The sequence below is a fragment of the Chelonia mydas genome, chromosome 1 (genome assembly GCF_015237465.2).
Source record: "Chelonia mydas isolate rCheMyd1 chromosome 1, rCheMyd1.pri.v2, whole genome shotgun sequence".
Classification (NCBI taxonomy): domain Eukaryota; kingdom Metazoa; phylum Chordata; order Testudines; family Cheloniidae; genus Chelonia; species Chelonia mydas.
The window spans coordinates 285,671,016-285,686,319 of NC_057849.1; the positions used below are offsets into that span (position 1 = coordinate 285,671,016).

The 15,304-nt window shown below is 41.7% G+C and overlaps 1 protein-coding gene across 3 annotated transcripts in view; it reads right to left on the reverse strand.

Moving 5' to 3' along the window:
- Nucleotides 1-15,304, reverse strand: part of HMGA2 (high mobility group AT-hook 2) — a 173,915-nt gene that overhangs the window by 111,190 nt on the left and 47,421 nt on the right. The window lies entirely within an intron of this gene.

The window sequence follows — 15,304 nt, forward strand, 5'->3', positions numbered from 1 at the left end:
AAATGACCAGCACAGAAGCCAATGTTAAACTTTAATTACATCATTCAGGTAATGTATATATTGTCTGGTTATTAAAGTCAAAACTTAAATTACCACCTGCCTGCAAAATCATGTTTTGTAAGAACTATACCTTAAAGTTTAAACAGATCTATTTCTTAATTCATTTGTAAAACCCTGATCAACTCCTATCAAAGTCAATGATAGCCGTTCCTTCAGTTTTAATTAGAGTTGGATCAGGTTTAAGAGATTAACATAGTTTTGCTTATCAAATGTTAGTTTGATAAACTAAACTTTAATTCCATTCCTTTAAAGAGTCATGTTAGTTGATTCAGTAATTGACCAGTTATTCATTTAAAAGTACTTCCTTGGTTTTGGGTACTAGAATAGGGTTGCCAACTTTCTAATCGCACAAAACCAAACACCCTTGCCCTGCCCCCAGCCCCACCCCTTCCCCGAGGCCCTGCCCCTTCTCTGAGGCCCTGCCCCTACTCACTCCATCCCCCCTCCCTCCGTCGCTCGCTCTCCCCCACCCTCACTCACTTTCACTGGGCTGGGGCAGGGGCTGAGGTGCGGGTGAGGGCTTTGCCTGTGGGTGCGGGCTCCAAGGTGGGGAGGAGGATGAGGGATTAGGGATGTAGAAGAGGGCTCTGGGCTGGGGCAGAGGGGTTTGGAATGCAGGAGAGAGTGCGGGGTGCAGGCTCCAGGATGGGTCTCAGGGCTGGGACAGGGGGTTGGGGTGCAGGAGGGAATGCAGGATGCAGGCTCTGGGAGGGGGCTCAGGGCTGGAGCAGGGGTTTGGGGTGCAGGCTCTGGGAGGGAGTTAGGGTGCAGGAGGAGGTTCCAACCTGGGGTCAGAGGTTGGGGTGCGGGAGGGGGTTCAGGCTCCAGCTGGGCAGCGCTTACCTCTGGCGGCTCCTGGTCGGTGGCTCAGCAGGGCTAAGGAAGGCTCCCTGCCCGTCCTGGCTCCGCACAGCTCCCAGAAGCGGCCGGCATGACCAGCTCATAGGCAAAGGGGTGGATAGGTGGCTCTGCATGGTGTGTGCTGCCTGTACCAGCAGCCAATGGGAGCTGTGGAGCTGGTGCTTGGGGTTGGGGCAGTGTGCGGAGCTTCCCTGTTCACACCTGCGCCTACTAAGGGCTGGAGGGACATGCTGGCCGCTTCCAGGAGCCACGCAGAGCTAGGGAGCCTGCCTTAGCCCCACTGTGCTGCCAACTGGACTTTTAATGGCCTCGTCAGCAGCGCTGACCGGAGCCACTAGGCTCCCTTTTCGACCAGGCATTCCAGTCAAAAAACAGATGCCTGGCAACCCTATACTAGAAACTGATTCATTCAGCAGGTATTCTTGCAAGTGTATTTGTCACAGGGAGTCTGGCCCTTTAAGGGAAGATGGTGCCAGCCACACCTGTGCCATAATTAATTAAACACTTCCCAGCCTCAGGGGTGTGACAACCCAGGGTCAGGTGATAGATTAATAGACATCTGGGCCTTAAAAAGGACTGAAAGAGCTCAGTCTGGGGGGTTGGAACCATGGGGAATGGGCAGGCTCCTGTGGAAGGCCCTGAGCCAGGGGCTGAGGTGGTCAGAGACTCCAGGGGAACTAGCCGGGGACCCACTGCTTTATACCACAATGGGATGGAACCGCAGAAAGTGGACAGTCTCCTGTGCGAGGTCCTGAGCCAGGGTCTGCAGAGGAAAGGGTATTTTGGGGAACCAGCCTGGGTTCAGTGCTCTAACCCAGAGCAGAGAAAGACACTCTCCAGCCAAGTCACAAAACAAGAAGTCCAAACAAACTAGAAGGTTCTTCTACTTCTCTTCAGCCCACCCTATGGGTGCTGTTCCAAGGCCCTTCTAGTTTGTTTGGGCTTCTTGTTTTGTGACACAGCTGGAGGGCTAAGCCACGTCTCCAGCACGGACCTGTGTGTGGAGATCTGAGGAGACCCACTCCTGGAAGGAAACTAAGCCAGGGGGTGCCAGCAGTGCCATATTTGGCCAGTAAGGGTTGCTACAGGAAGGTCATACCCATACTGTACAATTTCTTGGTGCTGTAAGTTGATGCCTTTAGAATAACAAGATATCAATTTCCAGGCAAAAAACCCCCAAATCCAACAACAACAAAAACTTGTGGCAGCAGTTAACACTAACCTTAGAAAATTTCTTATAAGCATATTACATTTTTAAAAACTTTTTAAATCTGGGTAACTTAACTTAAAAACATATCAAATATTGGAAAGTATGGAAATATTCAATAAAGGTGATCCGAACAACCTTAACCCTGCTCAGTTAAGCAGTCTTCCAACCTTCATAGCTATTTTGTAAAGTGACATTTTTTATTGCCTTCTTCCTGAATGAAATTTTGTGAAGCATTTTTCCTAAATACTTTATGAATCCAGAGCCTATGTCAGTCAACACATTACTTTTGGAAAAAACATTGTACTTGAACAGTCTACATGTAAAACATGCCACAGTAAATAAGGATGATAAAACACTGGTTCCATACATATGAAGTGTGATCCTTTGCCAATTCGTTAAGCTTTACCCTTACCCCGTAAATGCCATAAATTAAATATTTAGGCCTTAGAATTTTCTATCTGTAGATGCAGAACTTCTGTGACTGACATGTACATAATGGGTGACGAAGTGGGGGGTGTATCTGGTTTTTGAAACAGTGGGGGGGTCTGTATGGTTTAAATGAAAGGAGTTAACTGGACAATGATATAAACACTGGTACAGTTTGATATAGATGACAGTATGGTGCATGTTTAAGATTAAGACTGAAAGTTGGTGGAAAGTTGGGTGGGAATTCATATTTAAAAAGAATTGGTTCCATTTTTTGTCAACATTTCATTTTCATTAACATATGCCAAACAACTCTAATAAAGAGCAAGGTATTTTAGTAATATATATTCTTTATTGATAGGAGTCAATGCTTAAATGTACCTGTGAATTCTTTGTGGAAAAGGCTGTCTTCAGTACTGATTGTTCTGAGGGAAGCAACATGGGCAGAGAAAAAGTTCTTTGGACAACCGTGACTAAGCATTTTCATACTTGCCAGCTTTTTTTTCTTTAAAGTGTAATTTTTAATATTGGATTTCCCAAGTTTTAAAATATTAGTTAGTATTTTATGGAAGGCTGGTGTTTCGGTTACAATCTGCTCAACCATAACGACGGTTTAACCAAGATTTTTGCTTGGGAATTTCCTTAGGTGTTTAAATATATTTAAGAATTGCTCAGTTATGAATGTCTGAGGTCCTCACGAGCCACAAGCCATTCAGGGATGGATTATTTATTTCCCAGAAAGCATCCCATCTCCCCAGAGACATTCTCCTTCCCATTCCCCATATTGGACACTGTCACTCATGCTCTCCCCATCTGCTCAGATCTGACCTAATTGCCTTGCACATGGTTCCCTAGGTGCTACTCCTCCATCACAATCAGCTCCCTGCATCTGGACTATACAGAACTTCTGAAGTCTGCAGCAGGCAATGAAGACATTAATCAGGCCATACACACATCATACAAAGACCCCGGGCCACAAGCATTTTGTAAAGTGAACATGGTCATTATAATGCACACATCAGGCTTTATTGTGTAATTGAAAACTATAGTCAATATCTAAACAATTCAATACCAAAATACCTTCAAACTACTCACTGGCAATGGCACTTCATCAGGCAACAGAATAAAAGACCTGTTTTGGAGATAGGGAAAAACAATCAAAATGAAACCAATCTCAACTTCCTGAGCTCCCAAATCTCTCAGTTAATGTGTCTGATTGTCCCAAGATCTGGTTTCAAAACCTTCCAGTACACCAGTTTGATTCTTGGCAAAGACAGAGGGCTAGTACGAATTAAATCGACATAACCTAGATTGATTCTCAGATTTATGAGCTCACAGCTGCAGGAGACTGCTGCTCTGCTATGGTTCAGTTTGCAAAGGAGGTGTGGGTATGAAGAATTCCAGTGAACACCACTCATTACTTTCTTCTGGCATTAAAATGTCTCACATTGTTACTCATGTAATCATTCCAGGTATAGTTACTGAGAAACTGAGACTAAAATAACCACCCACCTCATGCCTAAAAAATACCTCTATGTGCTCAAAGGTGACTGACTTTTCAATATGTCTCAACCAGATTCTAGGGTGTCTCACAGGCAGAGCATGTGCCAAAAAATGTACCAAATATTTCCCTATTTATTCATCTACTGATGGGTATAGATTGCCTGATAAATACCAGGTGGTTTCTTCCTCTCCTTTGTTTTAGTTATTTTGCATATCCAAACTGGATTGCAGACCAAACCTATCACTATTATTTTAGAAGGTTCCCCCCATGCTGAATAATTTGCTCGGTTTTTTGCTTGCCCAGGGCTCCTGATGAAGGCTACGCTGGCCACTAGGATAAATGTTTCTGGGAACAAAGTTCTCTCAGGCTGGGATACTAATGAGGCAAAACTAAAGAAGCAAGGAGGCGGCCACATCCCATTGGACTGGGCACAGGGAAGAAGAGTGATACAGTGGAAAGAGGGGACCCTAATAACTGTACTCTTATTTCCTTGTTTCATAGACTCTAGGACTTCATACCAGCTCTCAAAATTGAATATGCCACTTCCATTTATCCCCATACAACCTAATCTACGTTTTCAAGCAGCTTTACTGCCTAATACCTTCAAAGTATGTCTACACAGTAGCTGGGAGCATGCCTCCCAGCCTGGGCAGACAGATATGCTAGGGCTGCTTTAGCTAGCATGCTAAAGATTGCAGTGTGGATGTTGTGACATGAGGTAGCCACCGAAGTACAGACCTGGGGGTGGGCAGGCTTGTACTCAGATGGCTAACCCATTCTGTCCCCTGTGCTGCAATGTCCACACTGCTATTTTGAGTGTGCTATAGCGTGTCCGTCTACCCAAACTGAGAAGCACTCTCCCAAGCGAGGACATGTACTCTCAGCTACAGTGTAGACGTACCCTTAGAAACCAGATTAGTGCTTGAATTGCGAAAGTAAGCCAAATGTTCAAACCGTGTAGGTATTGTTTCTACAAGAGCTTAAAGCTAAAAGATAATTCAGGCAATCTACCTGACAAGTGTACAGGGCACTGATTCTCTGTAAATGGCCTGCACATAATACAACTGAAATAGCATCACTCATAAATAGCATGCCTATTTTCCCTCTTCAGTTCATAAAGCAACATCAGCACAGGTCATTTCCTCAGGATGGGTGACCAGCTGGGAAGATCAGTTGAAAGCCAATGACGCCTCCTAGCAAGTCCTACTGCCCAGGAAATGCCCTGTGCTTCAATTTTTATTACTTAAATACCATTTGTGAGACTTCTTTCTTCTGTTTCAAGAGGTGCAAACAGAATTGTGTTACAAAACTCAGTGTGTATAAGTCACTTAACAGGCCACTATTGGGGTAGAAGATACAATAATTAAAACTACAGGAAATAAAGAGATGCTACCCAAACTCTGCCAAGGGGAAGGAAATTTGGAAATCATTTCAGGTTGAGAAACATCGGCATAGAACAGACACTTCCTCTCTTTCTCAAAAAAAGGGAATGGGCGCAAGATAGTGTATGATGGGTGGGTATATCTTAGGCACGCAGACTCTGTTGAGCAGAATAAGATTGTCATTAACTAACCAAAATAAGTAATTTATTAACCACAATTATATTTAAGCCTACACTGAGATTTGACAGATGCTGAAGAGCAAGTGTAGACAGATTAGCTCTGTAATGTGGCACGCTGGCCCTTTAAGGGAAGTCTCCCAAAGTATGCTATCCCTTGCCAGGGGATTTTCTGTAAACACAGACCTCCGGAAAAAAGGAGGCAGCCACTGAGAGAGAGGAAGTGGTCCCAGGGTGGCAGTTTATGGTTTGAGGTGAACCAAGGCTATTAACTCTGTGTATGGCCTGGAACTGAAGCCCTGATGTGTGGGCAGGGAGAGGCTTCCCTTTCTCTTATCCAGCCAGAGAGAGAATCATAAGTAGTGTAGTCCCAGGACTGCTATGATTCATGGGCCTTCCCAATGGAGCATGCTGGGAACTGTGAATGGAGATGGAACTGCTGCCAGCGACAGGGAGAACTTTGTTTGTTTGGACTGGTCTGCCAGATCTCTGGAGAATGTCTGGAACCCCTGCAAAAATGCCTGAGAGGAAGAAAGCCTGGTGGGAGATTGGTTTATTTGTTCTGAAATTTATCATAAGTCTTTTAGTTTGTTTGTTTGGACTTGCCTGCCAGATCTTCAAGAACATCAGGAACCTCAGCAAGCCTGGCTGGGAGGCAGAAACCCTAGGGAGGGGGTTGATTTGTTTGTTTTGAACTCCCTTACAGATCTTCAGTTTCTTGGTTTGGACTTTGCCACCTCTTGGTTCTCCAGAGAAAAAAACACTGGCCAGGGGCCATATTGTTGTGCACGGTTGTTGGGCTTTCTTTGGATTTTTTTGTTTTGTTTTTATTTGTTTAAGTCTCCATGGGCATGGCCTTCTGTCCTCACATGGGAATGATCTTATGGAAAGAAATAGTAAAATATATATTTATATATATATATATATATATTTATATATATATATATATATATATATATATATTAATCATGGGTAAACAAGAGCCACATCATCCATTTGGTTACTCTGGGCCCATTGCTGCAGCCCCTGTTCACATGAGTGGTCCCAATGGGTCATCTGTATTTGGGGTGGAGGGTGGCACCAGTTAAGAAAGTTAACTACTCGCAACACACACAGAAACACACACGAAGAATTTGGTTCTATCAAAGTATGGCAGAACTGTTCTATAGTGGTAGTCTGAGAAGTGACTATATACTACACACTGAACGAAAAGCACAGAAGTTTTGTGGTATCATCAGCCACAGGAAACCCCCTCCTCCCATAAACTACAAGTGGATCATACTTGTAACCCACTTTTTGGGGCATCTATGGAATTATCCTTCTCTTGATGTCCACAATTTTTTGACAGTGTTGAGGCACACTAACCAATCAACTGAACTTCTAAAAAGAATAATAAACCTCATTAATTCTGGATGTGGACTGAGAAAATTTATAAAACACAGGCCGGGATCCAGGAGAGAATCTTATCAAGGCCACTGATTCTCTTGCAGTAAATCAAAGTATTGGAATTTATATCAATTAAATCTTTGAGGGTATATTATATGTAAAACCTGCCAAGAGCAACCACTCATGGGAGTTCGCAAAAGTGGTTGCTTGCAAGAGATGGCCTCTCTTCAAAGGTACAGTACAGTATTGCCAGCCTTACTTCTGTGCTGCTGCTGGTGGTGTCTGCTGCCTTCAGGGCTGGGCACCTGGCCAACAGCGACCACTGTCCAGACACCCAGCTCTGAAGGCAGTAAGAAAATGTGGTCACTGGCCTCAGATGACAGGTGGTAGCTCATCTCAGGTTTTTCACAGTTAAATTATAGAGGAAAAAGTTCCATGGCCTCTGCATGTAGTCGCTCATGACAGGTAGTCTCTCTTCAGAGATGGTCTCTAAGGCAGGTTTTACTTAAGTATAGCTTAAGTATAACTCTTCAGAATACATGGGACTGCATAGTTACAACTCAGCTGTTCCCAGGAGAGCTCAGTTGCTTCATGGAAACATATTTACTAACTACACTCTACAATTGGTACAAATCCCAGGTAATTCATTTATTATGATTTGTATTACAGTAATGCCTAGACTCTCCATCCAAGATCAAGGCCCATTGTGTTATGCACAGTAGAACTGTGTAGTGAGAGACGTATCTGTCCTGAAGAGCTTTTCTTTTTAAGTATTTAATCAAGACAGACAAAGAGAGAGAGAGGGGAAACAGAGGCGAACTGACATGCCCAAGGTTACACAACAGGTTGGTTGCAGAGCTGGGAACAGACCCCAGGTCTCCTGCCTCCTAATATAGTGTTGTGACCACTAGACAACATGGTTCATCCTTATTCTTTCTGTCATGTAAAGCAGTTACATTGTTTCAATTCCTTAAGGTTTCCCCTCTTGCCCACCCCTAACAAAAGGGAGAAAGTTACTGAAATATTTCATCCATGAAAGTTATGTATTGCCTTATTGTATAGAATAGGTACAGCACACACAGTGATGGAACAAGCTTCCCAGCTCTGCCCTGCCACTAAGCCTGACTTGGAGAGACTACCTCTGGGGGTGCATCCACACTGGAGAATTTAGTAACCCATATTACAATAGCAGCCAGCAATGGTATAGCTGCATTTGTAGTAAGGTGATAATCAAGTTGAAGCTCAGGCATTTTTACTAGTATTCAAAGTAGGTTTTCATAATATAATTGTAAAAATTACAGAACCTCTAGCAATGGTGCAGTTGCATCATCGGTGATAGTCTCTAATATCAAGGATAGTTCAGCAAATCGTACTAGTGGAGTTTTTTTTAATGGTATGAACACCTGTCTTCTAGGCACTGAACTGAAACCACTAAGTTATTTCTTTCAGATTGCCTCAGATAGTAACAATTTTTGTTCACTATTGATCTGAGCCAAATTCAAATCAATGACATACTGTAGAATGTAAAGGACTGATACCTTATTAGTAGTTACTCAAATCATTCCATCTCCCCTGATTATGTATTATTTTACCAAAAACAATACATCTGCTAATATACCATTGAAAAGCAACAGGAACTCTTATGAAAATGTGTTTGAGGGGTTGGGGGGAGTCCTGTATTGTCTTATGGGTTTTTATTTTCTAGAAACACAAACTTCCTGGAAAGTTATTTGTACTTATGATTTAGATTGTACTAGTGTCCAAAATGTGCTCAAGCACTTCCCAAACACATGGAAAGATGTAGTCCTGGCTTCTAATCTAAAAAGTTCCAGCTACTTTTCAATGAACTATAACAAGGTACTCTACTGCTATAATGAAGGACCAGTTTCTAAATCTACTTACAGTTATCTTGAATGCATATTGTGACTTCCTTGTGATTTTTTAATGATATATAACTTTGATGTTTAAAATTGCATTTTCTTGAAACTCAGCACTCAAGTTGTCGGAATGAAACTTGTTTCCGACAAACATATGGCAGCTTTAATTGGCAACTTCAGGCATTTCTAAGAGATACTGATGTCAAAAATTAGTTTCTGGGGGATTCGTAAAATTTGTTTTTATTGCCTTCAGCTAAAACAATGTTATGACCTCATGAGAAATTTTGAAAAGCATTTTATTTGCGACAACTCTTGATAATGTACCTCATATGTTTTCTTTTTTTCCCCCTCCACTTCATTGTTTAATAGGGGCATTTACCTGAAAACTTGTTTCTTAAGAGTTCATCTGCTTATTCTGCAACTGAAGTCATAATACTTTGTTTGCAACATCACAGTCTGTTGCTGTGTAAATGATTGTGATGTCACAAAGAGAGGATTAGTGATACTGTACATAGAGAATAAACAAGTTGAGCAGATGAACACTTAGATCCTGTTTTCCTACAAATGTTCCCAGCAATAATAAATAAATAAAATAATAATAATAATAAAAAATAACTAATTAGTAATAAAGGAAGCAAAAATTTCCCCAAAACCTGTTGAAAGCCATAAAGTAATGCAAGTGCTGTTCCTAGATCAGGGACTGAACACTTTCCTTCATGATTGCTGGTCCAAAACTAGTGCTTCGAACAGTTTATGAAAGTACTTATAATGAGCTGACAAAATGCTTCTAGCCATGGCAGGACCTAGGCCCTTCAAATACCATTAAGATTATCATTGTGCTTCTTTTCTGCCCTCCAGGGGTAGAAATGTAGCACAAAATATTTTGTGGCTTGCACCGAGCTATTGTTCTTTACTCTCAGGAAAATATGTACAGTATAACACTGAAGCATAAGATGACAACTCGATAAATCAAACTCACTGCCTGGTACCAGAACAAATGAGTGGGAGTACTTGAAGCCTGTGTTTGGTTCTCTTTTCTGTGCCATCAGGTGATAGAATCATGAACATCTGCCACCAAATCCTCTTAATGCTGTGGTAGATGAGAGAACAACAACTTGTATGAGAGTATCTGGGTTCTACAAAGGTGCTCATATTAATGCAATATAATAACTAAGTCCAGGAGTCCTGATTCCCAGTCCCCCATGTCTTCCTAGTAAGCACACTCCACACAGAGTCGGGAATAGGATTTGTGTAGAAAGCCTCCACATGCATTTGGGGGTTCTGGGTAGCAAGCGGCAACAGAAGAACAAGAGCAATAAAAGGCATTTGGTGTTTCTCTGCCTGTTTCCACCAGATGCACATATTTTTGCTCTCAAAACCTCTGTAGCTTGCCTGTGCCTCACACCTTATGCACTGCCCCCAAACGCTTCCCCTCCAAACACTCAGAGGAACTACTTAGCTGCTGCAGATATTAACAAACCACTCTGTCCTGCAAACCACCTTGCTTCTTGTAGGACAAGCAGTGAGGCCCTTTGAAAGGTTTGTTTTATTTAGTCCCGTTTCCCCTCCCCCCACCCCCACCCCCTTCCCCCAGCTCTACACTCTGAAAGCACAAACAAAAGGACACATTAAGGCCCAGATCTAGAAAGGTATTTAGGCTCCTAACTTCCATTGACTTCAATGAAAGTTAGGAGAATAAATACCTTTGTGGACTTGGGCCTTATTGCCTTTTATCTTTGTTTGTTTGTCTTAGGAAAAGAGTATCAGATTCTCTACACAAGGGGTAAGAGGGTTGTGGAATTTGCTTTTTAGTGTGTGTTAGTTTAGTTCGAACCAACTGCACTTAAGAGAAACAAATAAGAGCATCAGTCTACTCTCGGAATGTGGATGGTAGACATGAAGCTGGCATAGCAATCCTAACGTTGAATGAAGCAAAGCAGGCACTGACTGAGTGGGAATCAGTCAATGAAAGAATTTTTAGAGTTGGCTTTCAGACTAGATTCTTTCAACTAGCAGTCACACAGTACTATGCACCAGCCAACGAAAAGCCAAATGAGGAAAAAGATGATTTTACAATTTGTTACATGATATGTTAATGAAGGTCCCAAAACATGGTATCAGAGTGACTATGGGTGATCTTAACACAAAATGCTGGAAGTAACCAGGATGGGTTGGATAAAGTTATGGGAAGTGTGGCAGGGGTTTGGACACGCACCAAAATGGTGAACGATTAGTAGAAATTTGCAGTATGAACAACCAAGTGATATGTGTAACAATATTTCCTCATCAAGAAATCCAGAAAGTGACATGGAACTTCCCAGATGGTACTACAAAGAACCAGAGAGATCACTTCTGCATTTCAAGAATGTTTTGGAGCTCACTGGCAGATGTACATACATACAGGGAAGCAGGTGTGGACAGTGATCATAACCTGTGTATTGCTAAATTGAAGATGAAGTTAAAGACGATTAAGACAGTTAAAAGACCACCCATCAACAGGGCACAATTAAAAGATCCAAACACTAAAAGTGCTTTTCGGCTTGAACTGAAAAACAAATTGAGTGTTCTAACGGAGTTAACTGAAGAAAACCAAGACACTCATACCTGTGGGAAGACATCTGAGATTGTTGTCTAGAAAGTGCAAATACAGTTCTAATAACAGTGAAATCCGAAAGGGAAAAATGGATTATCAATGCTACTTGAGCAGCAATGGGAAAGAAAAGAAGGCAAACACTCCTGAATGCCAAGATATGTGAAGAGAACAAACAAGTGGCCAAAAGAAAAAAAAATACAGACCTCTAGATAGAGAGCTAAAAAGGAGTGCTAGAAGAGATAAAAGGGCACATATTGATAGAAAATGTCAAGATGCTAAAGATATTAGATAAAGCAGTGACCTTACAGCCTTGTATAAGACAATCAAACAGCTAACAGGTTTCAGAGTAGCAGCCGTGTTAGTCTGTATTCGCAAAAAGAAAAGGAGTACTTGTGGCACCTTAGAGACTAACAAATTTATTTGAGCATAAGCTTTCATGAACTACAGCTCACTTCATCGGATGCATTCAGTGGAAAATACAGTGAGGAGATTTATATACACACAGAACATGAAAAAATGAGAAAACCTTTTGTAGTGATAATCAAGGTGGGCCATTTCCAGCAGTTAACAGCTAACAGGAAATTTAGCAGTACTGGAGGCCCTATTAAAGATGCAAATGGAAAGATTCTTAGTATAGGAGAAGAACAAAGGAAAAGATGGGCAGAACATTTTCAGGCTGTTTAAAATAAACCAGGTCCAAGTGAACTACTAGAACTATGTAATGAAGACCCACCATTAGAGCTTGATATTGGTTTAGGAGATATTACCATGGAAGACGTTAGAAAAGCCATCAGTAAACTCAAAAATGGGAAAGCAGCTGGAAAGGATAACATTACTGGACAGATGCTAAAGCAAGTGACGAAACAGCTCTCAAGACTTTCCTTAGATTTTTGGATAGAATATGGAATGAAGAAAAGAACCCAACACAGTGGAAGTGAGGACTTATAGTAAAATTGCTAAAGAAGAGTGACATTACAAACTGCAGTGTCTGGAGACGAATCACATTACTCTTAGTGCCTGGGAAAATCACATGTAACATCATCCTGGAACATATCAACAAACAAATAGACCTTCAACCAAGAGAGGAACAAGCAGGCTTTTGACCATACTGTTGTTCTCAGACATAGTATAGAACAAAGCGTGGAGAGGCAACCATCTCTTATGATAAATGTCGTAGATTTCCAAAAGGCTTTTGATAGCATACACGGAGACAATCTTTGAAAATTATGGGATACTGTGGAATACCAGTAAAAATAATCAGAATTATGATATTGCTGAATTTGAAATCAAACACTGTGAAATCAACCAATGGTTTGCAGTGACAACTGGGGTAAGGCAAGCGTGTATTATATCTCCATTATTGTTTTCACTGGGCACTGACTAGATCATGAAGAAAGTAACCACAGAAGCCAACTGAGGAATTTTATGGACCAATAATGAAGCACAATTGGATGACCTTGACTTTGCTGATGACATTATTCTACTTAGTTCAACACATTGCTTAAGGAAAGGGAAGACCCAGCTTTTGGCAGATACCACATCAACAAGGGAAGACAAAATACATGGTTAGCAATGTCCCAAAAATAACCATCAGAGTGGACGAAAAATACTAGAAGTAGTAAGTCATTTTACCAATCTAGGGAGTGAGATGTGCAAAGTTGGTGATCGCAAGCTACATGTCATAAAACAAATATCAAAAGCAACGAACAACTTTAATACATTTGAAAAGATTTGGAAAAGTAGCATAATCAGCCCTGATACAAAAATATGAATTTTTAACACCAGTATCATGTCTGTCCTCCTTTTATGGAGCAGAGTCATGGAAATCTACAACAGAAATTGATAAGAAGACCAACTCATTCCAAAGTAAATGGCCACAGAATATCTTCAGAGTCCATTGGAAAGAGTTTCTTGCAACGTCAGAAATTCTAAGGAGAACAAATCAATCTAAAGCAGTGGTTCCCAAACTGGGGTTCGTGAACCCCTGGAGGTTCACAAAATGTTACAGGGGGTTCTCAGGAAAAAAATCCCTAATGGCGGACAGAGCTGTCCCTACGGACCCTAGCCAGCATGGGACCAGCAGCCTGGAGCCCCTGGACTTCCAAGAGCTAAGCAAATCAAAGGAGTACTATCCATCACACTGAGGAGATTTAAACTTCAAGACTCTTTATAAGAAATGGAAAGGGAGGTGGATATTTTTTGCTGTTTTAAAATTAAACAGGCAGCTAGTATTGTTTTTAAAATTATTATGAAGAACATGTTTAGCTTTCTTGTAATGTGCGTTGTTTGCCTGGACTGCTCAAGACCTGAATGCTTGTGTAGGAGGAACTCTTTGAGTTGGCTTCTTAAATACCTTCATGCTGCTTCACATCTGATACTCCTTGATGAAACATAGGAGCCTTGTCTTATAACAGGCTTATTCAAAGTGATAAAAGCTATGAAAGTGAGATCTTGGAAGACTGTTGCCATTTTCATAATGTAATAAAAATACTGTAATGATAAATAATAATTAATAATAAATAGTGTGTAATAAGCATGTCATAAAAACAAATTTTATATTTCCAAGATCACTGCTTTTATAATTTATACTCAGGTAAAGGAGAAAATCCCTGGAAATAGTTAGTTTTAGGAGGGGGTTCGCGAGACTTGACATTTTAGTGAAAGGGGTTCAAAGGTTGTTAATGTTTGGGAACCACTGATCTAAAGCATCAAATATGGTGAGCAGACAACAATGGATATATGTAGGACAAGATTTAAGGATGCCACCAACACGATTTCTATAGCAAATGATAATATGGGCACCACTTGGAAAGATAAAGAGAGGGTGATGTAGAAAAACACTATGCAGAACAATAGAGAACAAAGCCAAGTCTACCAGCATGACACTCAGAGGCCTAAACAGACCAGTAGAAGACCAAAATAAATGGCAGAAACTGGTGGATGCCCTATGCACCTGAAGTGCAGGAGGATAAAGAAATGCAGGGGAACCAACAACTCCTTGTTAGACCCATAGCACAGTTTGCTGCAGGAATATCATCTAGCAGCCACCAGCATCTGGAAGGCCAGAAATACCCCACTTTGCTTGCTCCTGAGCATGAAGATACACAATGTAAGGATGGGAATAGTTTCACCTCAGCTTGTCACCCCTAGGCATAACTGCACCACACTAATCAGACTGTACAGGTTCTGAACCTGAGTCCACTCTCATTTACACCACTGTAAATCAGGAGTAACTCCAGTGAAGTCAGCAGGCCCCATTATCAGTTACTCCATTCTTGCACTTGGCACAAGTTTTATGCTACCTTTGCACTTGTATTCTAGGGCAGCCAGAAGGTTGCCCAGCTCTGGGTGAAACCAGAGAATAGCCAAAGCACAGTGCCAGTCCCTCCCCCACAAATTTATCCCTTACACCAGGGCCCAAGAGCAAAGCTGTCACAAAAGCCCTTTTGCCAGCTCTATGCCAGCTGAGAAGACCCATTGAGCAGAGGTATTCTCAGAGGCCCACTGCCACCTCCTTTATGCCACCACAGGGGCTTTTGTGTAACTGAGAATCAGATCTACTTAGATTACACCCTTGTGCCACTGGAGTATGTCCAAGTATAATTAGTCCCTCTGTGTCCAAGATTATGTCCTATTCTAAACCTACATACACATTTCCAATCACTAAAGAGATCTAATACACACTGGGCCTGACTCTACTTACAGGTCTGTCAGTCTAAATCAGGAATAATCCCATTGAATTCAATGGAATAGCACCAGTGAAAAAATGGTGTGAGAGGTGGGTGAGGCCTATTTTCATAACTAGTGCGTTACAACAGTGTGCAAGTGA